Genomic DNA, 26658 nt, shown 5'->3' with positions numbered 1-26658 from the left:
CTTAGCATCTCAGCACTTGGAGGAGGACTACAAGTTCCTGGCCTGTGCTATTCACCCACACGCGACTGCCTTACTTGGGAGTCAGCTAACAGCTGCCATGACTCCTGCTGCCAACTAGCTGTTTCTGTAAAATAATTAGAAGGCTTTATCTTTTCATACTGGAGACAAGTCAGTTTATTTTAGAAGATTCTCACAAGGTGCCCTACTTTGGTTTCTATGTTGTGATAAAACACTGAGCAAAACCAACTTGGGGGGGGGGGCTTATTCCACTTATAGGTTACAGCCCACTAAGGACCTTGAAGCAGAAACCATGGAGGAATAAACATTGTTTACTGACTTGCCTCTAGTTCATGGTAGCCCAGGCCCACCTAGGGATGTCACCATGGGCTGGGCCCTCTTACATCAATTAGTAATTAAGAGAATGCATCATGGGCCAATCTAATGGAGGCGATCTGTCAGTTGAGTTTCCCTCTTGCCAAGTGACTATTATGTTTGTGTCAAGGTAACAGATGAAGCTAACGGTGACATAAAGTCAGAATCTCCAGCTTTGGAAACCACAGGCTCTGGGTTTTACATCAGCCTCAGCCTCAGCCTCAGCCTCAGCCTCAGCCTCAGCCTCAGCCTCAGCCTCAGCCTCAGCCTCAGATCACCTACCTGCTTTCCACATCCTCTCCCCAAAGCTTGAGTTTCTTTAAAGGCCTCCCACTCCGTTGCAACATAACCTTGCTTTGAAAGGGCAAGCCTTTGTCTTTTAGATGTCTTTGACTGACCTCCCTTTTATCAGGATAAAGGTGAACAAACTTGAAATACTGTCCGCTTACGAAGGGAAAGTACATAATCACTCTCGCATTTACCACGAGGAAATCCTTTCACCTCTGTTAGCACTGACTGTGAGACACCATGTATTCTTCAGCCCATTTCTTCTTCTTTTCTTCCAAAATTGAGCATGGGGCCTTGAACATGCACCACTGAGCCACACTGCCAGCTCACTTCTTCTCATTTTGAGCCAGAGTCTGGGAAACTGCTTTGGTTGGCCTTGAACTCTCTTGAGTAGGGGTTGCAAGCCCACACTCTCTATATACCTGGTTTACTTCTCCTACTTGTTTATAGAAACTACTAGGTGATTTCTTCTCCTTCTCCTTCTCCTTCTCCTTCTCCTTCTCCTTCTCCTTCTCCTTCTCCTTCTCCTTCTCCTTCTTCCTCTTCTTCTTCTTCCTCTCCTCCCCCTTCCTCCTCCTCCTTCCTCCTCTTCCTCTCCTTCTCCTCCTCCTCCTCCTCCTCCTTCCCCTCCCCTCCCCACTCCCCCTCCCCCTCCCCCCCTTCTGTTGAAACACACACACATTCAGAAAATGAGAGACAGGGAAAGGGAGGAAGAGACATGAAGCCTGCTCACATGCTCCTAGGCCAATGCTTAGCAACCAGCTCCCTCAAAAGAGCAGAACCTGAGGCTGGAGAAATGGTACCGTGGTTAAGAGCACTGCAAAGGTCATGGGTTCAGTTCCCAGCATCCACAGGACAACTCACAACCACTTATAACTCCAGTTATATGGGATCCGATGCCTTCTTTGGCCCTCTTGGCCCTCTTGGGCAGACATGAGCAGGCAAGCATACAAATCAAATCAATACAATTTTAAAGGGAAAAACAAAACAGAAAAAAGGAACAAACACGCAGACCTTAACCTGTGCAGAGCCCCTACCAGTGCTGGTATTTGGATCATGAATGTCCCACAAAGGTCTGCGTGTCACAAGCTTGGTTCTGTAGCTGGGCACTATTGGGAGGTGGTAGACACTTAACTAGTAGGGCCCAGTGATGGGCATTTAGATCACTGGAGACATGCCCTTACTGGGGACTGTGGGACTCTGATCTGCTCCTCTTTCTCTGCTTTGCTTCTCAGCAATGCAGAGGTGACTGGTTTTGTTCCACCATGTGCACCCATCCCTCCTGCATGCTGTGCTGCTATAGGTCCAAAGGCCAGCTCGTCACAGGTGGGACGATCCAAACATAAACCTTTCCTCTTTCTGAGTTGATTATCTCGGGTGTCTGTACAGCTGCAGAACAGAAGTATCTCATGGCCTCAGTCTTCCCACCACAGAAAATTGCCAGCTACTGACAGGATGCCACTGATCCCAGAGCTGTGTTGAGAAGAGACGCACAGCAGCATGCCATTGGAGAACGTGGCCTTCCGCATACCCACTTTATGTGCATGAACTTGAAAGCATACACAGTTTGAAAAATGCAGTAAAATAGAAGGAAATGGACTTTATGGTTTTATTACCCATCATTTTTAAATAGCACAAACATTGGTTGGTGTTTGGGGGTAGTTTCTAACATTTGTTTATTTTATTATGTGAACACAGGTCACACTACGCTTGTGAACTTAGAGGACAACCTGCAGGAGCCCGTTCTCTCCTGTCACCGGGAGATGCCTGGGGATTGAACTTGGGTCATCAGGCTCGTCAGCCACTACCTTTACCCACTGAGCCCAGTTCATATAATGTAATTTTTAATCATAGCTATGTATAAACGAGCACACAAAATTCCTAAAAGTTTTACAAGTATGTTTCTGTGTTCTAATAAAAGCCAGTTCAACACATGGCACTTACCTTTATTATGCTAAAAGAACAAGAGAGAGGGGAAGGAGAGACAGAGAGAGAGAGAGAGAGAGAGAGAGAGAGAGAGAGAGAGAGAGCTCCAGCAAAGAACATATTTAACTCCAAATAAAATGTTTTATGTGACCCTCTGATCTATTTACTATAATAAAATTCTGAAGTTAGGTAATTTTCTTAAGAGAATAATTTCAAGGCTGGGTAATGGTGCAGATGATAGAGTACTTTCCTAAGATGAGGTCCTGAGTTCAAATCCCAGTGCTACAAAACAGATAAATACTACCCATGTGGTTGAACTGACAGAAATACTAATTTAGAGGTGTACATTGTAGCACATCTTAAAATTCCATTACTCAGGAGGCTGAGGCCAGAAGAGGCTGAGTTTGAGGCCCAGCCTGGGCTACACAGCAAACCCCTAGGGTACTTGGAATGTGGGACAGTCATTTCTCCAAGCTTTAATCCAGCATGTCACTCCATGCATGCATTTTTCTCTTTGCCTCTCAGTAAAGATCTTGTGTTTTCCCTGTGCTGTTTTTAAGTGTACTGTTTACTAATGTATAACTCTGGTTGCCATGGTGACTAGAATGTCCTTTCCCCTGATATTTCCAAACTGGCTGCTGCTGTTCTACACAAACACTACTGTGTTTAAACATATACGCACCATAGGTTGGAGTCTTGTGGAAAGAGCTCCTTTGCCGGTGAAGTTACAGAACAAATGGCTCAGGGGATCCGACTCCTCTGCCTCACCCAACGCTGCCTGCTTAGGCCGCTAGGATCTGGAACACAGTTTCCTCATCTGATAAATAGATGACGGTGACAGATGCACCTTACCAGGGGCTTGGGGTTTGAATGGAATCATGCCAATGAAGCACTTAGCAGAGGCTTGGCAGACAGGATGCACTCTGCTTGTGCAAGAGTTACTACGGAGTTACTATAGAGCCTTTTAACCTTGCTGTGGGCATGATTCACACTGGTGGATGGTAATATTTTTAATACATTTGTACTCCTTTATAGTCTCTCTCCTTCTTTTTCATCTTCTGTTGAATAGAATTGAGTTGGCCAGCATTTTAAGTGTTGAATGATAACCATCTTGCTGGTCTGCTTGGCCTTCTCACGCTGACACTCACTTTAATTGTTATTTTTATTAATCAACACACCTTGGGGGGTCTCCATCCCACTAACCTTAAAAGTTATGTTTTCTTTTGACAAGGTTTTGCTGTATAACCCAGCTGGCCTGGAACTCACAATCCTCCTGCCTCAGCCTCCTGAGTGCTGAGATGAAAGAAACCACCACGCACACAGGTCCATCCCGCCACCACCCACTATGTGCACGTTCATCCCGCCACGATGCACATAGGTCCATCCCACCACGCTCACAAGTCCATCCCACCACCACCCACACAGGTCCATCCTGCCTCCATTTGGTTCTTGACTGTTTTAATTCCAAGTGTTCAGTCATTGCAGCATTGTGAATACGCAGAGCTAGGCAGGATTCTAAGAAGAGATGGTCCCTCCTCTCTGCTGCTTCCTCCAGTCTCTGCTGACCCTGCTTTCACCTCACAAGACATTGCCCGAAATGCTCATTCTCACGACCTCACTGTTCTTCCTCATCCCAGTCTTGTCCTGTCTGCCTTTCCTCACCTCTTCAGATATGGAAGTTATTTTTCCATTATTTCTCATGTCCCCTCCACCATCATGGGAAGACATGCGTGGTATGTGTGTGTACATGTGTGTGTCTCTCGAGTGTGCACCGTGTATGTGTCAAGTGTGTGTGTGTGGTGTATGTGCATGTGAGTGTTATATGTGCATAATTTGTGTGTGTGTAGTGTGCATGTATGTTCATGTGTGTGTGTGTGTGTGTGCGTGCGTGCGTGTGTGTGTGTGTGTGTGAGAGAGAGAGAGAGAGAGAGAGAGAGTGTGTGTGTCACTGTGTATGTGTGCTTCCATGTCCTCTGCTCCTCGCCCTGCTCTCTTGACCACTAGATGCAGGGAGTGAGTGAGGTTTGAGAAATTTCTGCCTGTCCCTTGGAGGCCTTTGGAGGACAGAAGCTCTGAGTGTTCTGTGCCAGCCTGGAGTGACAAGCAGAGAAAATGGCAGGGCTGGCATGCACAAAGGAAAGATCCCGGTGACCTTAGAGGACCTTCAACACCATTCCACTCTCCATTTCTAGTACTTTTTCCTTGACAAGGGAAGGGCAATGCTGAGATTGAGCCCAGCCCCTCTGGCATCCTAAGCAAGTCCTCTGTCACTGAGCTATGTCCTTGATGTGGGTATTCTTGAAGTAGGTATTGCTGTGCATCTCAGGACGACCTTGACCTAGGTAACCAGGCAGCTTCAGATTTGCTCTCATCCTGCTTTTGCCCCCCACCCTCTGAGAGTGATGAAATTATACCAGTTGCTGTCTTCTTTAAGCTGTTCCTGGATGTGTTTGTTACAAGGCAACTGCTCATTTTTGACCTGTGTACATGTGCTGCAAGCCAACCCAGATGAAAACAGCCAGAACTTTCTTTCTTTTCTTTCTCATGTCCTTACAGAGCCCAACTTGTGACCCTGGATGTGTGCTGGAGGTTAGGGGAGCTGGCACAACTGTGGTGGGTGCCGTGGGGACCTGGGCTCCTGCTCATTTGGTCTGTTCACAAAGTCTCTAGTCTTACAGGGGCCTGGGTCCGGGTGTTCCATCTCCATCTTCCAAATTTATGACTTAGCAGAGCTGTGGGAAACAATTTCAACATCAAAGTCAGAAGTGAATGGGAGTTAGATACTGGAGCTAGGCACACTCCTTCTTTGGGTCTAGGATCATTTTAGGACTTAAAAAGATTCCCTGTATGTTAATAAAAAACAAAACAAAAAGCTTCACGCTCTCAAGGTGTCAAAAGCATAAAGCAATGAGGATTCAGCAATTTGGTGGTGAGGAATTCATGATGATGGAGACTGAGGATTTGAGGAGCAACTTCTGGGTCAAGCAGAAGCATCACGCATTCAGGCTGAGTTGGAGGTGGTGAAATGCATAGAGTAGAAGTTGAGCAAAGTGGGAGCATGGTAAGGAGAGGGGATGCATTCAGGGATGCGCCTGGGTGTCCAAGGCTCCTGGGTTACATCTTGTATCTGTTGCTTGCGTCTCTTTTGAAGCATAGAGGTAAGATAAAATACCTTTCAAAGTGGGGGCTGACTCCCTACATCACATTGTGCCACAGATTCAAAGTAGTCACACCCTTGCAATGGAAGATGGGGTCCTATCCACTCGAAAACAGCCTGAATCTGTGTTCTGTGTGTTCTAGTCAAATCTGGGACAATTGTTATTCCTGTCTAGTCTCCTTTCCGTGCCTTAAGACCACCATGCTTTGGAGTGGCCCAAGTCTCCAGGGGAGGAGGGCCCAAATGGAGGGGGTACCAGGGCAGCTACCGCTTAGTGATAGAGTGATCCCAGGGCATGCTGCCTAGCACAGGAAGGTCATCCAGCCGAACCTGGTGACTGTTCTCCAGAGGTGTAAGGAAATGAATAGGTGTGTGTGTGTGTTAGTGTGTGTGTGTGTGTGTGTGTGTGTGTGTGCATGTGTGGGTCTGTTCATTAGGGTGGGTGAACATATGTGTAAATATTCATGAACGTGTTTGCATGTACACGTGGAGGCCAGAGGACAACCTTGGGTGAGAAATCTCTCAGGAGATTTCTGCCATGTTCACTGAGAGTCTGTCAGTGCCCTGGAATTCACCAGGTAAGCTGGCTCAGTTGACTAGCAACCCCAAAGATCCACCTGCTTCTTCTTAGCTAGTGCTGAGATTACAAGAGTGGGGGTTGTTTTCTCTTTTTAATGTGGGTTCTGGGAATCAAACACAAGTCCTTGCGCTTGCAAGACAAAGATGATAGCAAGCAAACTGTCTCCCCCGCTCAGTGGTTGTTCTAAGCCATTCAGTTCTGAGGCGATTTGTAATGCTTCCGAAGGCTGAAACAGATGACATCAGTGTCGACTGACAAGGAGCTCACGGAAGTAAATCTTCAGGCTGACTCATGAGCCCCTCAGATAAATCAGAAATGAAGTCACTAGCAATCCAAGTGAGGGACGTGAGGGAGATGACTTGGTAAGTCTGCTCCTTTATAGGGAAGCAGTTTTCTACTTGGTGGTCTTGAGCTCCCTATCCCAAAGAAGGCCCTGGCTTTATTCATATAGCTGTTCACATGATTCAGCTTTTGTTCCTCCTCAGCCATGGCCCCTCCCCCTCTGCCTCTCTCCCCCTCTCCCCCCTCTCCCTCTTCCCCTCTCCCCCTTTCCCTCTCCCTCTCCCCCTTTCCCTCTCCCCTCTCCCTCTCTCCTTCTCCTCCCTCTCCCACCTCTCCCCCCTCTCCCCCTCTCCCTCTCTTCATCTCCCTCTCCTCCTTCTCCCTCCTCTCCTCCCTCTCCCTCTCCTCCCTCTCCCTCTCTTCCCTCTCCCTCTCTCCCTCTCCCCTCTCCCCTCCTTTCCTCTCCCCTCCTCCCCTCTCCTCCCCTCTCCACTCTCCCCTCTCCCCAGGATCTCTAAGCCCACAAAGACCCCTTATTAAAGTTGTATGCTGCAAGGGCTGATGTAGGAACATAAAGTCACCCAAGGAAAAAGGCATTTTAAAGAAAATGCTTTTATCAATATATATATATGTATATATATATATATGTATGTATATATATATATATATACATATATATATATATATATATTGTCACATGACTTAACCATCTTCTTAACCTTGGTGGATAAGTAAATGTGGAAATCCCAAGAATATCTGTCCTCTGAGCACTGTGGTGAAGCCCCCGGAACTTTCCCTAAAACCAGCTGTGGATGGGGAGCAGATGAACAGTAGAGGGGGGCCACAGGCTCCAGAAGAGAGGAATTGAAGTCTGCTACCAGAAGTCTCAGTGTTTCTGATGTAGAGTAGGCCTCACTTTCCTCACTGCAGAGGGATGCAGCAAGGTTTCTGAACTCCCACTATGTGCTTGTTGTCGACATTTGAGATGCATTAGCCAACAAACTAGACAAAAAGGACAAACATCTATGTCTTCTTAGAGATTACATGTCTAATGATTAGAGAACAGAGGTAAGTTACATGCTATGCCAGGATATGACTCATTCATTCTTTGGGAATAATAGGACAGGATGAGGTGGAGGAGAGGGAGCCAGGACAGCCTCCAGGAGTAATTAGCTCTGTTTACAGTAGTGGAGGCTTTGCTGAGAAGGGGGGTTTGCAGGAAGACTGAAGAGTGGGCTGAGTGGAGCTCTGGGGAAAGAGTCCCCTGGGTGGACAAAGGTCCTGAAGTGGGAGGGGTCTGTGCATATAAAGAGCAACACTTTTGTTCTGAGTGGGGCGGGGGGGAGAGAGAGAGAGACTATAATAAGGAGTCAGGTTCCTAAAGGCTTAGGAGGATGATGGCAGATCCTGCAGGCCCTTCAGCCATTGTAAGGCTTTGCCTCTGGTTGGATAGGAGCCACTGGATGGTTCTGAGCAAAGCATTGGTGTATCCCAATGTGTTTTTTGTTACTGCTCTTTTGAGACCCTACCTAATGTTGCACAGGCTAGCCCCTTACTTTACAAGGTTGATCTTGAACTTCTGATCCTACTGCCTCTACCTTCCAAGTGCTAGGATTACCAAAGGATTACCAAACCTTTTATGGGGTGCTAATTCTCCAACCCAGAGCTTCATTTGTAGTAGGCAAACACTCTACTTCTTTGGACTCTAGATTGAGGGTAGACTTCGGGGTAACAAGGACAAATGTAGGAAGTCCAGGAGAAAAATAAGGATCTGCTCTCGAGTTTCCTTTCTATAATAGACTTGGAGGAGGTGGAAGGTTTATAAGAAAGAAAGAGACGGATGAGCTGCCCTAGTCTCTAACACGTCTACTCCCCACTGAGCGATCCAAGACTGGACAGGTCCCACTGACTTGCTCCAGGTATCACCACTAGCATCATGGATTTGTTTCCCCTAGGCTTGTCGGGAGAGCTCGTCTTGCAGGTATGACCTGGCAGCTGCGGGTAATCTGACCCTGGCTGGGGCTATTTTAGGGAGGTGGGTGATCAGATACTCTGAAGAGGAAACTCAGACAGCCAGTCAATAATGACTGAGACTTCGAGACTAGGCAAGCTGCCAACCTGCTCCCTGCATAGGGATGTGAGGAGGAGCTTGTAGCCAGGATATGCTGGGAAGTAATGGATGGGGAGGAGAGGCACTGCTCCTGGGCTTTCGACATTCCATCGTCACTCTCCTTCCACGTGACATGGAGAAAATGCAGGACTTGCCAGGGCAATGAGGTTGTCAGTGAATGTAATTAAAGAAAAAAATTTAAGAAGTGTGGTTGTGCAAGCATATATCCCTGCACTCAGGAGGCTGAGGTAAGAGGACCATGAGCTTCTAGCCCAGGCTAGACCATGTAATGAGACTGTACCTCAAAAACCAAACCAACACAAAGCAAGCTGTTTGAGGAATCAGCTACTGAGCCAGTTTCCCCCGTGTCGGATACCTGGAATGATGTAATCACCTGGTAACTAAGGAGCGCTCCGGAGCTGATTCCTCTAGGTTGGATCATAGCCAACTGGAATCAAAGCAGCCATGACTCCCAAAAAAACAGGCCTCATCAAGGGTTCTAGTGATGACAGCTGGCGTAGTCGGTCAGTGAAACAGCCACTGTGTTTCCTTGCTTCCTTTCTTGAGGAAGCCCAGGAAAATGTAGATTCTGTTTGCTTCTTACATCTTATTGTTATCTTTGGTTTTGTTTCTTGAGATAGAGTCTCTCTCTACAACTTCCTGTGTAGACCAGGCTGGCCTCCAACCTGCAATAATTTTCCATCACACTGGGCCTGAGGAATCAAAAGTTAAAAAGTGCTTTAGAGTTTTGTCCTTATTCTATATACAGGGCCTCACTATTTTCTTTCTCTCCCTCTTCTGTCTCCAGAGCATTCAGTCAACATCTTCTGCTTATCTCATTTGTACCAAGCACTGAACTCCCTAATAGATGTTCAGAGCTGAGTTTTCAAGATCCTTACCTTTCATCTTTATTTGTTCTAGAAGTACAGAGAACAGCATAGAAGCTGAGGCATTGTTCTCAAGGGCTGTAAGATAGGACTAAGTTGAATTTTGGAAGGTAAGATAAAGAGGGGGGATATATTTATAGCAAAGAAAATGATACAATAACTACAATGGCCTCAGTCCACAAAAATATGAGTTTTGACTTGAAGTGGAAACTTTAAGGGTTCTTTGGAAAGCCATTTGTGTTGGATTGTGCTTTGCTGGGGCAAACACATGAAGGAATGTTTTGTTAAAATGGACACAGGTGTGAAGGGCTAAGGCAGACTCGTGAAGGAACGTTTTGCTGAAGAAGACATAGACGAGAGGATGTTCTGCTAAAGCAAGCACTTGAGAGGACACGTGATGAAGGAGTCTTTGCTAACAACATGAATGTATTGGTCTGCCTTACCTTGCATAGTCGAGTTGTATTTGTCGGGACTGCATAGGGAGAAACAGCACCAAAAAAACTTCTGGTGGTGTGCTGCAGTTTCTTGACACTTCTGTGAACTTCGATTGATTGGCAGAGTGATGTCATCTGAGACAGATGCACATGCTGAGGCCCATGGAGGCCATGTGATGTTTGGAGGGTATAAGTAGGACTTGACAGTCAGTGGCTGATGCTGAGCTTGGCTTGCTTGTAGAGAGAGCTAGCTGTGCAGTGCTTATGGGTCTCAAGGCTTCCAGTCTTCACTGATCTTCACTTTGCTGAGAGAGGCACAGCCGAGAACTCCTGGCGTGCCTGCTGGTTCCTCTTGCTGACTCGTGCAGAGACTGAGGCCTGGCTGTCTCGGTTAGGTCGTGTCACCACTGTTGCTAACCCGACTCTACCAAACTAGACTGCTGGTGTATCCACAAAGTGTTTGTGAGTGGATTGAGCTGCCACTGCTAACCTGTGAACTGAACTGCCAATTTCCAGACGACATAGACAGAAGTTGCTCCAAAGAATCTTTCTAAACAGGTCCACTTCTCCCATATCTTTTCTTTTCACTATCTTTGGTGGGTGGTAGGCTAAAAGGGGAGTTAAAGTATTTAAGAACCATCATTAAAAATAAGGTTTGAAACATTTACAGTTAAATTGACTACTTACTATGTTATTTTAACATAACCTGTATGTAAGTTATAGTAAATATATAAGTATTTATATGAAAATATCAATATTCATATTCTTTTTATAACTTATTGATTCTTTATGAGTTTTACATCACGAACCCCAGTCCCACTCACCTCCCCATCGCTTCATATCCACTCTTGGACCTTGCAACCTCCCCACTAAAATAAGAAACATACAAACAAACAAACAAAGCTTAGAAAACATCTCATTGTGGAAGCTGTAGTGTGTCACAGTGTGTCCACAGTATACCCCTCTCTCCACACATTCTCACTTGCAAATGTTCACGTCATTGGTCTGGTTCAAAATCTCTGGCTTCTGTGACGCCATCAATACTGAAACCTCACTGGGATTCCTCCCAGTCATCCTGTTGTCCTGTGTAATGAAGATCTGCAGCTTTGGATCAGCAGGACCAGCCTTTCATGTACCCCAACCATTTGCAGATGATGTAGACTTGGGGTTGGGCCAACTCAGAGTCTGTATCCGGGCCTGGATGGCAGGTAGGCTACTCAGCCCACTGGCTCTCCCTTTTCTGCAGCACCAGGGGGAGCTCTCTAACACTGCTCCAGCTAGGGCACCCAATGCTTCATATCCACTCTTGGACCTTGCAACCTCCCCACTAAAATACATACATACAAACAAACAAACAAAGCTTAGAAAACATCTCATTGTGGAAGCTGTAGTGTGTCACAGTGTGTCAGCAGGAGGCAGGGTCAGCTCTCCTGCTCCCATGTCCTTTGGGTGGGGTGGGCCCCGCCCCCCCCATGCCTCCAGAGCCAGTTCTACTGTGCTTCCCAGTCAAAATGGGGGGCCCACTCTTCCAAGTACTGCAGTCTGTGAAGAGCCAGCTCTCCTGCCCTCACATCCTTGAGGCTAGCTCACCAGTGCCTTCACCATCAGGGACAGTTCCACTGTGTTGTTCAGGTGAGGTTCAGGGCTTGTTCTCCGGGAGAGTACTACAGCCAGAGAGTGGGTGGAGCTAGCTCATGCTCTGCTAACTGCCACAGGTGGTGAAAGGCAAGGCAGGGAGGACATCAACCCCCACCCCCACCCCCACCCCCACACCACCTCACAGCAAATGAGTGGTGGGGCCATCTCACCAGCGCTCTTGCCCTCCAGCTGGTTCACGGATGCCCCCTCCACCAGGGCCAGCTCTACCCTGCTGCCCAGGCAAGGTGCAGCGCCTGCTCTCCTGAGTGCTGCCGGTGGTAAGGGGCGAGGTGGGTGGGGGGAAGTCTTCATATTCTATATATTATCCTAAAAGGCTTTAGAACACAATCTATAAATAATGAGACATAAAGTATCTATTGTCATAAATTCCATTTAGCTGATTAATTCTCATAAAATGCCATTGATTTTATTCAATTCCTCATCCTATATAGTCTCCACTGACCAATGAACAAAACTGTGACGTGTGCCTGAAGACGCTGTTTGATATTTTGCTTGCTCACATTAACAAGAAAAAAAAGTAAAAAGAAAATGAGTGCCAGGACCTCACTCATTAGAAAACCCACTACTTCCTAGGTGGTGACACAATTTCATTAAGTCGTCCAGACTAGCCTCAGACTCCTGATCCTTCTGCCTCAGCCTCTCGAGCTCTGGGATTCCAGACAGGTGACACCAAACTTGACTAACCACTACAATGTCTTTGCTGAATCAAGTTATAGTTTCAAATACTGAAAAAACAATTTCTTAGATTTCTATGCTATTCATAGTAGATCTTCTGTAGATCTAAAACATTTTAAGATTTAGTCTATATTGTTAACATTTACCTGGCCATTCTCCTACATCAAAACAATAAGGAAAATAATGAATCAAGCCTTGGTTTGTGCACATTACTGATCGCTGTGGGGTAAGCACTGTCTGCACCCCCCCCCCCCCGCTAATTTCCAACAACTAACATGACAAAGAGATGCACAGTGTTGAGTTGTTTTATGATGCTTCTGAGTGAAGAAGATACAGTAGGAAGAAACAACTCCCAGAACACCACAGGGAACGCACTGGATTGCTTAGACTGTGGTGAGCTGGAAGACTCACTACCTCTGTTTTAACATAGCTTCATTAGATTAACGTAATTTAATTTTAATAATGGCTGTGTTTCACAACAGCCTTGCAGAATTTCCTGGAAATGAACATTTGGCTCTCATAAGCTTGTCCAAGCTCTCTTCTGCACCCTGCTGTTTCTAACACATACTAAGAATCCAATATGTGACCCTTGGTTTTCGTCTATTATAGAAGAGAAAAACAGGGAAAAGTTAGCAGCAGTAGGAGAAACAAGCCCACCAAGGAGGTTTCCAGAAAGTACTGGTGGTGGCTGCCGTCCCCTGTCTAAGAGTTTTCGGATTCATGTTCTTCCAGAAACGTCAAACCTGCTTTGCCCTGCATGTGTTAGCCTCCTTCACAGGCTGGCTGAGCCAGATGGACACCCCACTCCCACCCCACCCCACCCCCATCCACATCGAGCGCTAAGTGCCACCATGCTCACCCATGTCTGATTCACACACTCTTGTCAAGTGACAGCAGCAGATTGCCTCCAGCAGGTGACCATGGGATGACTCTGGCCGTCTCAGTCTACAGCAACACTTGGAAATATTTGTGACTTTGTCACAGAAAGCATCACTAAGGGGAGAATCAGGTAAATCCGACTCCTGAAGCTCACATGAAGAATGAAGCCTGTGGAGGATATGGAAGATACACGGCTACGGTGGAGATAACGAAATCCCTGTATTCCCCGCCACAGCTCTGCATGAGTACTTACCTCAGGACAGCTTCAGGTGCTTGATCCCAGGACAGCAAAGTATCCTGGGTGATGAGTCCAAAGCTGTGTAGACTGGAGCAGCACCTTTGATTTTGAAGCCTCAACAAGTCCTATCTGTAGCCTGGAGACCGCAATCTGGTTTAAATAAATAATCAGAGCTCAGAGGAAGATATGTCTACAGCCAGGTGAGTCGATAATGTAAGAAAAATCTAGATGGCCGTGACCATAGTAGTGATCTTCTTAGATGTCCAAAAGAAAGAACTGATTTTTTTTTGGGGGGGGGGCATGGTAGTGTCATGGAGGTTGCCTGTCATACATTTTCCCAAGTCTGTCACTTTGCCTTCCTAAGTCTATGGAGGCTACAACACCAAGAGTAGACCCTAATGTCAATCAACTGTTAACTTGATGATGAAATACCAATGCAGGTTCATAGTTACATGTGGGAAGCTGCAAACGCCATTACAAGATGGCGCTGGTTTCTATAAGCCTGACGCCCATGAATATGGGTAAACAACCAATGTGCGCATGTGCATAAGAGTTTTTTGCCGAGTCACTGCCTGGCCGGAGGCATATTAATGAGGTACTGGTAGCATAACCAATCAGGTATGGACACGTCACTCCTAGGCCTATATAAGCAGCGCCATTTCTGGGCCTCCGGGTCTTTCGTCTACGCAGTCCATGCTCTCCCAATAAACGTGTTGCAGAAGGATCCTGTTGTGGCATCTTACTTGCTGGCAAGTCGGGCGTCTCACAGTTACAGTAACTATACCACTCTGGTGGTGTGTTAATAATGGGGCTATGTGTGTGTGGCGGTAGACAGATTATGGGAAATCTCCATACTTCTACTGCTCAATGCTGCTGTGAAGCTAAGACTTCTCAAAAAAACAAAACAAAAAAACAAAAACAAACAAAAAAAACTTTAAAAAGAGCAATGCTACTTGAATAATAAATTTAACTTAATTCTCAATTACAATGAAGATAAAATGAGGAGGGAAAGTATGATATGCCATTAAAAGCATACTTTAAAACCTGAGACATTATCCCCAAAATGTGTGGCCTCAGCCACAGGCAATAACATTTACACAAGCATACTTCCTTTGCATTATGAAATAAGGAAACAAACACCTCCGTCATATACTCCCACCTTTGTGATGTCATGCCTTCCAACATGCCCAGTCAGGTGACTACAAAATGATCCCTCTGAAACAATCAGCCAAAAGAATGCTCTCTTATTATAGGTTGATTCTGTCAAGAATGTCATCACACCGGTTGTGGTGGTTTGAATTAGAATGGCCCCATAGGCTCATATGTTTGAACGCTTGTTGGAGTAGGTGTGGCCTTGTTGGAGGAAATTTGTCATTTGGGGGTAGGCTTTGAGGTTTCAAAAGACCATGTCAATTCCAGTCCTTTGATCTCTCAGTCTCCTCTTTCTTCCCACCTTCTCCTTCTTTCCGATGCCTGTGGATAGGATGAGAGGCTCTCTGCTACTGGCTATTGCTCCAGTGCCATGTGTGTCTGTTTTCCATCATGATAATCATGTAATAACCCATAGCAGCGATTTCCAACCCCAATAAGCCCATATAAAAACCACACAATCCAGTTATTATCTTATAATATGTATGCCTCGATTGGGCTGATCTAGCATATACTAACTTATTCCCCAGCTATGAGACCCTTTGCTACTTGTAGTTTCTCCTGGCCACATGATTCTGGTCCATCTTCCTTCCTCCTCCTCTTCTTCAGTCCTCTACCTTCCCTTTTCCTTCTCCTCCTCTACCTGCCCAGACTCTGAAAGACCTCCAGTCCCACTCTTCTCCTCCACTGCCCAATCACAGGCTCCTGCCTTTATTGACCAGTTAAAATGGGGAAAATGTTCACATGAGATCACCTGAGTACCTGATTGACTGAATGCTTGTCAGGTGGCAACCCCTCATGAGGAAGCAAAATTAACATCAGAATTCAAACAGCATCAGGACAATCCACAACACTAACCCTCTAAAACTGTAAGCTAGGCCCCAGTTAAATGCTTTCATTTATTAGAATTGCCTTGGTCCTGGTTTCTCTTCACAGCAGTAGGATAGTAACTAAGATGGCAATGCAAAAGTAATTATTATGTAACTCTCTCTCTCTCTCTCTCTGTCTCTCTCTCTCTGCCAGATTTTTTTTTCAGTGACAAGAAAAGTAGCTAATAGTGCCAGGAGTGGGGTTGGTGTCATAAACCTGACCATGTGGTTCTTAGGACTTTGGAACTGGTGGACAGGAACAATTTGGAAAACTTTGAAGTTTCAGCCTAGCAAAGTCTTAGGATACTATATTATATTATTAAAGAACACTGTAAGTATTAGAGAATTATGGTATAGAACTTTATAAGTATTATAATACTGTAATGCCTGCAAGTATTCTTATAGAATATTATAAGATGGAGAACTCTGTAGGAGTTGAAAAGACCAGAATGATGATCCAAATGGAGAAAACAAATGGGAACAAGAACTCTGTTGGGAATTGAACGGGAGTCGGCGTGTGTTGTATTCCAGCAGAGAATTTGTCTGTGTTCTAAAATTTTGAATGTGAATGGGCTTTAAAAAAAAGTAATGGCGGAGGAAATTGAAGACAGCACAGCGTGGATATTGCTAGCTGCTTTTAGTCATGTTTATAGGGAAGTCAGGATCAAAGAGCAGAGCTGAAGGATTGGAAAAACATGTAATGGGGGTGGTGGTGGTGGATGCATTTGAAATAAAAAGGACCAACGTTTTTAAGGAAATTAGCACCAATTATAAAAAGTCTTCATGGCTAGTGAGATGGTTCAGTGGTGAGAGGCACCTATGAGGCAAGCCTGGCAGCCCAAGTTCAATCTCTAGAACTTACCTCGTGGTAGAAGGGAGAGAACCAGCCCCACAAAATTGTCCTTTGACCTCCACAGCTATCCACACACCATGTGTGCACACGTACACACAAAAATAATAGCATTTGCTGTGCAAGCAGAAGATTCTGTGTTAAAAACCCCAGCACCCATTTAAAAATCCTGGGCACACCTAAGACCCCAACATCAGGAGACAGACACTTGAGGATACCAAGAGACCATTAGCTAGCAGAAAGAGCAAACTTCATGTTCAGTTTCTGTCTCAAGGTAAGGAGATACACCCAGTACAGAAAAAAATGTCTAATGGTCTCCACCTAGAAACATACAGACTCATGTACCTGAACCCTCATAAGCATGCACTAAACACAGCATACACATACACACAAGGAACCTTGCACTTTACACTAGACAATAGGAAAATCTCCTTCTTGTCCCCACCATTGAAGGGTCCTTTGTATAAAACTGAGAACTTATTGAGAGATTTCCTTCCAAAGAGATCCTTAGTCATTTCTTGCGCAAACAGGCACTGAAAAAGTGTCTCCCCAAGTTCAAATACAGGCACTTGGAGGATTCTGCAGTATGGTCCAAGGGTGACAGGATACTTCTCAGGCTAAGGACAGAACCTGCCACTGGCCATGGAGCTCTGGTGTTCAGGCATGCAAAATGAAAAAGTTACAAATCCCAGAGGATTGCACCAAGGCTTGAGAGGGGCCCCTACAGTGAATAGCTCAATCAGAGCCCCTCCAGGTAGGCCCCTCTGAACGGACTATGTACCTAACTGAGGATGAAGTCTAGGTTGTCCTGGAGACTATAGGATGTTGCAAATACCAAGAACATGGGACAGAAGCCAACATTTGTGTGGCAGGCACAGGGCCATAGGGGCGGGGCTTCTCAAGTCTCTTGGTACCTCCATCCCATATCACCATGAGCTGTGTGTAGGATTCTGAGCACAGAACTATCCGATTCACTGTTGGCCTCCCTGAGTTTCAGCCTTGCTTAACCCAGTCTTTTGTTGACAGCATTCTGTTCCTGCCTTTTGGAATAGAAATGTTTACTCTGCCACTGTATTTTTAGAAGTACATAATTTTCTTTTTTTATTTTATAGGGGCCCACAGTCAAGGCTTTGCCTTCAATCTCAGGAGAGGCTTTGGACTTTGAACAGTATTGGACTGGTAAGACTCTAGGGACATGGTCTGTGCACTAAGGACGTATTCCTTCGTTCTCAGGACTCAGGAGGCAGAAGCAGGTAGTTCAAGACTAGCCTGGTCTACACAGTGAGCCCCAGGCCAGCCAAGGCTACATAGTGAGATCCTGTCTCAAGCACCCCTGCCCAACAAAAAGGACTATAAGGACTCCTGAAGTTGGACTAAATGTATTTTGCATTATGAGATGTGTCAGGTGCAGAATGCTGTAGTTTAGATTCTTAAAGTCCTGACAGGTTGATTGATATTTTGAGTGACAGTTTCTTGTCTGATGGATTATGTTTGGAGGTGGGGTGTGGAACGTTTGAGACACAGAGCTCCCAGAAGTAGGTCAGTAGGGTGGGCATTGAGGATTATAATCCTTCCTTGGTTTCACCTGATCACTTCTTTGTTATTATTTAACAAAATCTCAATTGTTTGATTTTACCAATGAAGATTCAGGAGCCAGATGCTGGGGTGAAAGCCAGATAGCTCAAAGAGGCAGAGAAAGCACTCAGCTGACCTTCTTCCTCAGCTGGCATAGCAACCAGAATGCCCTCTCTCAAGCCCTCTCAAAAAACCTGCTTCAAACTGAATGGTCCTCCCTTCTACTTCCTGTGCATCTCTCTATCCTTTCTCCTAATTCTCTCTTACTCTCTATGGTTTTTTTGTTAATAATCCTATGTTCGCTTCCTGTCAACTGGCTGCTTGCTCTGCCTCTTGACCTAGGGTTGACTTTATTTAATCCTGTTTACAATATTCAAGCAGAAAGCCCTTGGTTTAAAGCTGTGTGCTAAGGCTGATCCACACCACAACTAAACACAGGTTTTTCCAGTAAATAACACAATCTCGGGGGTCACAGTGTGATCAAACATCCTGCAGCACTTCCTGGTCTGTGTGACATGGTGAGCTTCCACCCTGACGTCCTGTCACCATGAACTCAATAATGATAGACCAAGAGCCTCTGAAGTCAGGAGCCAGAATAACTCTTTCCTCTCAGGAGTTTCTACTAGGAATTTTCTCACAGTGACACAAAATAACTAACACATTTATCTTCCCTGCTATTTCCATAGAGCAAGAGTCTTCCCTTGGGATTGGCTATCAGCAAACCTTTTTCTTCTTTTTTAATTTGTTTGTTTGTTTTGTTTTGTTTTGTTTTGTTTTGTTTTGTTTTGTTTTGAGACAGGATTTCTCTGTGTAGCCCTGGCTGTCTTGGAACTCGCTCTGTAGACCAGGCTGGCCTCAAACTCACAGAGATTTGCCTCTGCCTTCTGAGTGCTGGGTTTAAAGGCGTGTGCCAGCACCGCCCGGACTCTTAATGTAGAAGCTGGTGTTGCAAAGAAAGGGAATTTGTGAAACTGAAAAGAAAGAAATTATGTTTTTATTCTCCCTAACCACTAACCAAGGTTGATTTTGCATTTCCTTCAATCATGAAACTAGGCACACACACACACACACACACACACACACACACACACACACACTCACACATCCCAGAGCCCTGGCAGCACCTGTGAGTATAACTATTGTTGCAGTTATCATAAATGACTCAGAATAGCGCCTCTGGGGTTACTGTTTGACAGTATTACAGTCGTCGGAGTTTGGCATTTCTTGCTACTTAAGGACATTTGTTACTATACTGTGTTTCAAATATTTTGATCATTGCCTCTTAAGGTAATATTATAATGTATTTTAGACATTCAAATTTTTATTCAGCAACATGGCTAGGAAGGGATGAAGCCCCATCCTAGAGAGACAGCAAGAAGCCTATTAGTGCAATTCTTCAGCAATCCATTAAACAATAGTCTCCTCCCAGCCCCCACCCAGCTTAGTCCCTTTCTTCCGAGCCTGGGGTTGTGCTGGCCTCGCCTCTCAGAGGCTGATGGGAAGACTCAAGATTGCACTTTCAGAACTCATTAGGGCTTAGACCACTCAGGGTCCCAGGAGAAAGGGGAAGCGGGGAAGTTTGTTCTCATCTGAATCGTTGGCTCCCATCAAATCATGCCTCAAGCAGGAGCCATGTGGACACTGTTCCAGATGACCGGAGGGCACCTAAGCAGCCTCAGCTTGGTTCTTCCCTCCCAGCAAGGCAAGCCTAGCCCAGGGATTTTTCTCCTGACCAGATAAGCCTTTTCAATGGGGTGTATAAGTCCAGCTTTTCTCCCCGCCCCCCCGGCCCTCCCCCCCCCCCCCCCCCGCTTCTCCTTGAGCGGTTCCAGGAGATGCTACTAAGCGCTATTAATTGGGACCTAATTTGCATGCCCTCTGTGTAAGTGGTGGTTTGTAGCTAGCGGGGATCAAAGCTTACTTGTACCGCTCTGCCCCACCCACCACTGCATGGGGCCTGGATTACCCTTGCGTCTTCTCCTCTCTGCTCGGTGAGCTCAGAGGAAGATCGTATTTAGTATGCTAGGGCCCAGGGCGTCCTGGAAATGCAATTGACACGCTTCCCCCCCCCCCCCCAAATCCTGAGCGACACAAAGGAAACTCATCCACAGTGCCTGATTGGGAGGGAGGCTGCATGACGTAGGGTGGGCGCTGTGTGATTCAGTCAGCAGTGGCAGATTTTTGCAAGCATCCCTGCTCCTAAACCCGCAACACAAGCCCGCTGACTTTAGAATTCTGAAGTGGTGGGGTGTTTTGATGTTGTTTTGTTTTGTGGTGGTTGTTGTCGTCATTTATTTAGGTTTTGTTTTTGTTTTTGTTTTTTCCTGTCGGGTGGTGGTGGTGGTATTGAGCATTTAAGCGCTTTGCATTTCTAATTAGTCTTAAGCCTGGTGATGGCTCCCTCAGTCGGTATCACTGTGCACACGCCCCCCACCCCCACCCCCCTTGCTTGCCCAAATGCTTGGTAATTAGCCCTGCAAAGACAGGCAAGCCTGACTGGCAGCAGCTTTTGCAAAAGGCTCCCCAGCCCTCTCAGCAACAAAGGAGAACCTCTGCATCCTCCCTTCTAGCTGTCATCTGATCCTTCGATTTTCCACTCTGCCACCACGCCACCAAGGAGTTGGAGCGTTTGTGTTTGAAGTGTTGGTACTAACGTTTTGATGGAAATTTGTAAATCTTACATGTGTGGGCAATGTCTTGCTTGAAATTTGTCCTGACTCCTCAGAGAGAAAGGAGGTGGGAACATTCACTTTTTTATTAGGACGGGAGGGAGTAACCGTATGGAAAATGGCTTGGTTAACCCTAGGCATCCCCTCTGACCCAGCCATTCCACGGTCAGAACACAGAAATGTGACAGGAATTTCTTCCCCACAGAAACACTGGGATATATCCACCTGCTGTTTGTAAAAGCCCCAAACTGGAAATATAAGGAATCTCATAAATTTAAAGTTGACTTTAAAAATTCTAGCTATTTTTAAAAAAAAAGTTCTGCCTCATTCTATTTACAAAAGTAGAAACCTGGCAGTGTGGTCTTGGTGGTGCTGGGAAGATTCCCCGGATCGGAGCAAGCAATTATATACTGTTACTGAATCTAGGCCTTGGGTCTGAGATCATATGAAAACCTGAATAGTCAGGCAATGGTGGTGCTCACCTTAAATCCCAGTACTTGGGAGGCAGAGGCAGGTAGATCTCTGAGTTTGAAGTTATCCAGGTCTACAAAGCGAGTTCCAAGACAGCCAAGAACAGGACAGAGAAGCTCTGCCTGAAAAACCAAGGGAAAAAAAAAAAAAGAAAGAAAAGAAAAGAAAGGAAAGGAAAGGAAAGGAAAGGAAAGGAAAGGAAAGGAAAGGAAGAGAAGAGAAGAGAAGAGAAGAAAAAAGAAAAGAAAAGAAAAGAAAAGAAAATCTACTAAACTACAGACTAACATGTGTGGTTTCCAGCATTCATGGTAAACTCCTGGAAATTGTTGTGGTTTAAAATGGAGGTTTAAACCGGGTGTGGTGGCGCACGCCTTTAATCCCAGCACTCAGGAGGCAGAGGCAGGAGGCAGATTTCTGAGTTCGAGGCCAGCCTGGTCTAGAAAGTGAGTTCCAGGACAGCCAGGGCTATACAGAGAAATCCTGTCTCGAAAAACCAATAAATAAATAAATAAATAAATAAATAAATAAATAATAATAAAGAAAGAAATGGAGGCTTAACAGTTAACTCTATCACTCAGTCACTGAAAGAACAAGGCCTGGCCTCCCTCACCTGTGAACTGGGTCAAGGTGTCCTATGGAAAAATCAGGTCTGCTTTAAGGCGTGCTCCAGCCACGATTGTCTCAGTCTTCCCTCGCAGTCTCCTTAAAGGGAAGAAGTCCAGTGGAAACCAGAGGGCTGATGGGAAGAAATACAGCCATAGAGAGGAGAAACAGGCGTTAGGACCAGAGAGGATGCGACTGTGTCCAGGACTTACTAATGGCATTCCCCAGACATTCCTGGCACAGTGTCAAGGACCAGGAACATCTCAAAGTCCAATGAAAATATTTAAGGGTTTAAGTAATGTTAAATGATCCCAAAATGAAAAATGGAAAATACAACTAGTATGTATTTGTTTACTTGAGTGTCCACAAACAAAGCATAGCACTAAGCCTAAGTAATTCTGTGTTTCTCACACATGAGCAAGTACATCAGCATCCAGGCTTCTGAATAAGCTGTAGGGTCTGATACAGTACATGTAGTGAGCCTGAGAGTCTGCAAGATGACAGGCTTCCAAGTGAGGTACCCTCACTTCTGGCCCACAGCCTTTTAACAGCACAGGGAGTTAGTGCTATAACACAAGTCAGTGCTGACATGGCTATAATATACTGGAAAAAAAGGTGACATCAAAATGTCATATTCACACATAATTCAGAACAATGTTTTTATTGTGTACATTTATAAGAAATGTATAATGAATTCACTCACCATTGAAGTATTTTAAGTGTACAGTTCAGCAGATTAATCAGTTACAATATTTTTTATCTATGTCCTCAAATGAAACTACACCCAAAGCAGTCACTTCCATTCCCTTCTCCTCCAGCCCTTAGTAACCTCTGTCCTTTCTGTCTGCTGATTTGGCTGCTCTAAGCCCCGCCCGCCCATCAAGAGACTCACACAATGTTCTTTTCTTTCCCCTTAGCTTATTTTTACCTAACATAGGTCCATTCCAGTCTCATCCACATTACAAATTTCACTTCATTTTAAGGATAAACAATATGCCCCTGTATACACAGGTCTACAGTGGTCTGACCATTTGTCTCCTCCACACATTTATATGCTGAAATCCTAGCACCCAATATTACAAATCCTAGTAATATTAGGAGGCAGAGACTTTGGGAGGTGATGGATCACAAGGGACAAGTGTAGAATTGAAATATACCACACAGAGATTGCTCACACTTGCCACCGTGTAAAAATTCTGTAACGAGAAAAGTCAAAGAGAGCTCTTACCAGAAACTAAATCTACCTGTACTTAGATCTTAGATTGCCTTGTCTCCATCACATTAAGAAACAAACTTCTCTTGCTTATAAGCCACCCAGTCACTGATATTTTGTTATAGTAGGCCAAAAGAATGAAGACAGCATCATATTTTGTTTAGCCATGCACCCACCAATGGAAAAGAGGCCCATTACACCTTTTGGCCATGGTGAATAACATAGCTATAAACATGGGTATGCAGACGCATCTTCAAGGCCTTTCTTTCGACCCCTTTACCCAGAAGAGAGATTGCTGGGCCACGTGGTTATTTATTTCACGTTTCGTTTATCTGAGATAACAAAAGAACAGCTATTTTTAAACATCCTCAACTACGATTTGAATGACCCAGATGGACACATTCCTCGGAGAGGCTGTTCTGCAGGTCTCTCCTACACGAACTGCAGGCCAGCTCCTCAGCGCTTTCACTAATAAAATACAGAGGAAGTGATACTTGGCCAGTTTCCAAGCTGACCCTTAATGGCTCTGGCAGCTTCCACTTCCTCCATCTTGGAATGCTTACTGTTGGCATAGTCCTTCTTGGAAGCCAGCCACTAGGCTGTGAGGCGATACAGGAAGCCACATGCAGTTGCCACGAAGAGAAGAACCAAGGTCCACAGCAGACAGTCCTGATTCAACTCCTAGTCAAGGTCCATCCAGTTCCTAAAACATCCGCATTCCAGCCGTTCCAACCCCAGCCCAGACCCGGGTCAGGCTTCCAGGAGACTTCAGATCCTTACCGCCCTAGCTTAAGGCAGAAGATCCACCCGGTCAGAAACAACCCACTGTTATTTTAAGCCTCAAAGTTTTGAGGTCACTTGTTACATTGCATTAGGTAAATGAGACAAACCCACTTCAAACATTTGGAGAAAGAGCAAAACATGCCACATTGAATCCATACGGGTAGAACTTGAGATACCAGTACAGGGCCTTAAGACTTGAAATATCTTGGGACTTTACAAAACAGATGTAAGGCATAAATGTAAGTAAGACACATGGCAAGAAATGAGCCCTCAAATATTTCAAACCTGCCTAAAACCAGCAGTTGGTGTGTGTGTGTTTGGGTTTTTTGGGGGGAGCACTTTTTTGAGGCAGGTCTCCCTGTATAGCTCTCTGGTTGTCTGGGAATTCACTATGTAGACCAAGCTTAGCCTTCAGCTCCTAGAGATCCACCTGCCTCTTCCTCCAGGGTGCTAGGCATAAAGGTGTGGCTGGCTTTTTTTTTTTTAACGCAGATATGATGGTGGTCATTTGGTTAAAGATCCAGCTACCCCAGAACAGAACATCAGCTAGCTCTTCCCATCCTTGTACCGCAGGAGGCAGCCAAGGGCTTTCTTACCTGTCTTGGCTTTAGGGGCATTTGAACTCTCAATCAGAAGCTTCCTTTTACCCAGAACTTACTTTGTAGCTAAGACCCTGGTCACACTTTCAGAAGATTGCAGGTGAATTCAACCAAGTCTGCCTCAGATTCCTGTCAGCTCAGAAAACAAGCAGCCTCAACATGAAGCTGTACAAGGGCGGGCAGAGGCGTGGCCTCGGGCAGAGGCGTGGCCTCGGGCAGAGGCGTGGCCTCGGGCAGAGGCGTGGCCTCAGGCAGGCAGTCCTAGATTCCTAAGCCTGCCATTGCCAGGCTCTATGAGGAAACCAGCTTCCTACTCTCTCCATTCTCCCACATGATGGGCACAGCCCATACCCGCAGGACCGACCTGCTCTGCCCTTGGGGAAAAAGGAATGGTAGGTCAAGGGCCCTTTGTTATTCATTAATAGATATTGAGCATTTGTGTGCCAAGCAGGAGCTGCGTGTGGGCACTGTGCATGTGTTGGTAAATAAAGTAGACATTTTCTTCTTGTCACAGGGACCCAGAAAGAGACATAGAAAAATAAGTCGAAAGACAACACAAATCTCACATCTCTCCCTGCACTGGGACACATTTGCATGTCTTTGCTTCCTTAAAGTGTTCTGTCACTTGGAGTCAGTGTATGTGACCTCTTTGCAGAGGACATACTCCCACCAATCCATCTAGAGCAGTGGTTCTCATCCTTCCTAACACCGCCATCCATAGTTATTTTTACTGTTACTTCATAACTGTAATTTTGCTAGTGTTATGAATCAAAATGTGAATATCAGATACACCGGATATCTGATATGCAACCCCTGTGAAGATATGGTTTGACACCCCCCACCAGGGGTCACGACCCACAGTTTGAGAACTGCTGATCTAGACTGCTCCTCAGAATGCATTTCTGAGTACTAGAGATGGGGGAAATCGTAGCTGGTGTCTTCTTGGTATTCATTGCTTTATTATCATTCTCCCCCATAGAAACTAATCGTAAGAAAGGCAGTATCTGGCCTATCTTCCTCCCTAGTGTTTCTGGAGCATCTAAGACACTAGCTTGCATACAATAGGTGCCCATTAAACCCGGAGAGATGAAGAAAACAACAGAATTAGTATCTCCCATTTTTACCACCAAAGAAACTTAATTTTTTACAAAAAAAATCCATGTAATGTAGCTGATAATTCTACTTACTCCTCATCCAAAACAAAACACAATAACCACAGACACACATTTATCCCATGTCAGTTATAGATTTTGTTCCCTATAAAATACCTGGTGCTATTAAAGAGTATTCTATTCTAGTCAGGAACAAAGCATTTTGTTGGGACAGTTTCTTGTCCCAGATGAGTGTGTGATGTCTAGTAGATGTTCGGGATCATAAATAAGGTGCTGGGTCCTTCACATCACTGTCACACTTCTTGGTGGCTTTGCTTCTCTTGAAGACATCCAAGGCTACATTCAAGAGTTCATTAGAAAGTCAGTGCCCCATCTGCCTCATGTGACCCAACACTGGATTTGATTCAGGTATGTAAAGATGAGGCCCGGAGGAACTTCAGGCCCAAAGCCACAAACAGTATAGTCAGTGAATGATACAGCGATGGAGATCCGCAGGCCTTGTGGGAATGCACGTGAACACCTCCGGTGATGTGACCTCCCATGGTGTGGTGCAGCCCGGGTGAGGCTGTCTGCAGGTGGTGTTCCTATATTTACTGTAAGAGAAAGGAGAAAGTGGATGGAGAGAACTCAACAGAGGGACAGAGAGGTGTGGGAATGGGGGTGGGGGTGGGCACGGGGGTGGGTGGGGGAAGAAGCAGCTCGAGGACACAGTGTTCTAGGAGCTGCAGAGAAGGAAAGACAAGGAAGTGGGGGAGGGTGGCGGCAGCCTGTGGCAGAGCCCAGTTCTAATGCTCTGATGGTGACTAGTTTCCTCCCTGTCTTGATATCTCTGAGACCTAGGGACCTACAGGTTGTGTTTTGGGGCTCAGATTTATGACGACAAGCCTGATCCTTGTGGTCACCGTCTTTCATGTCTCTAGGAAGCCTTTGCTACCCATTCCAGCAAGTCTGCCTATGAGTCTCTTTCCCCTTTATTTCTCTTCTCCCCTAGTAACAGACAGCTTTTTCAAAAGACAGCATATGTCCACTGACTTTGAGAAACTGCAGCAAAGAATTTGGGAAATTTCCACTATTTGGACAACTGGCAAAGACAACAGTTTTCTCTGAGTACCAGGCAACACCATGATTAGACAGAACCAGGGAACGAATCAAAGAACAGACTGGCTATTCATAGGATGTGTTACTTTCTGGTTTATTGGGAACCTTGCAGGCCCTGACTGTTTCCTTTGGTTCCAATTAAATCTATTTTAAGTGATACATGTAGGGTGCCTGTATTAG

The 26658-nt window shown here is 45.5% G+C and overlaps 2 long non-coding RNA genes across 4 annotated transcripts; both read right to left on the bottom strand.

Annotated features, from left to right (window-relative positions):
• Positions 1-7608: 7608 nt before the first annotated feature.
• Gm41125 lies at positions 7609-10475 on the bottom strand. The gene is made up of 2 exons (XR_874501.1): positions 10046-10475; positions 7609-9428 (listed from the first exon to the last, which is right to left on the bottom strand). It is a non-coding gene; the product is annotated as a predicted gene, 41125 (long non-coding RNA).
• A 460-nt stretch (positions 10476-10935) lies between these two features.
• Positions 10936-25467, bottom strand: LOC102640059. Of its 3 annotated transcripts, XR_383337.4 has the most exons (7): positions 24328-24472; positions 23450-23674; positions 21681-21806; positions 13503-13637; positions 13230-13417; positions 11845-12009; positions 10936-11700 (listed from the first exon to the last, which is right to left on the bottom strand). It is a non-coding gene; the product is annotated as an uncharacterized LOC102640059 (long non-coding RNA). The 3 variants fall into 3 exon arrangements; XR_383335.4 differs by lacking the exon at positions 23450-23674; XR_874500.3 differs by lacking the exon at positions 11845-12009 and having other exon boundaries at positions 10936-11363; positions 23450-25467.
• Between the last annotated feature and the right edge of the window lie 1191 nt (positions 25468-26658).

This window comes from Mus musculus, chromosome 14 (genome assembly GCF_000001635.26).
Source record: "Mus musculus strain C57BL/6J chromosome 14, GRCm38.p6 C57BL/6J".
Lineage (NCBI taxonomy): Eukaryota > Metazoa > Chordata > Mammalia > Rodentia > Muridae > Mus > Mus musculus.
This window is presented reverse-complemented; position numbering and strand designations above follow the sequence as displayed.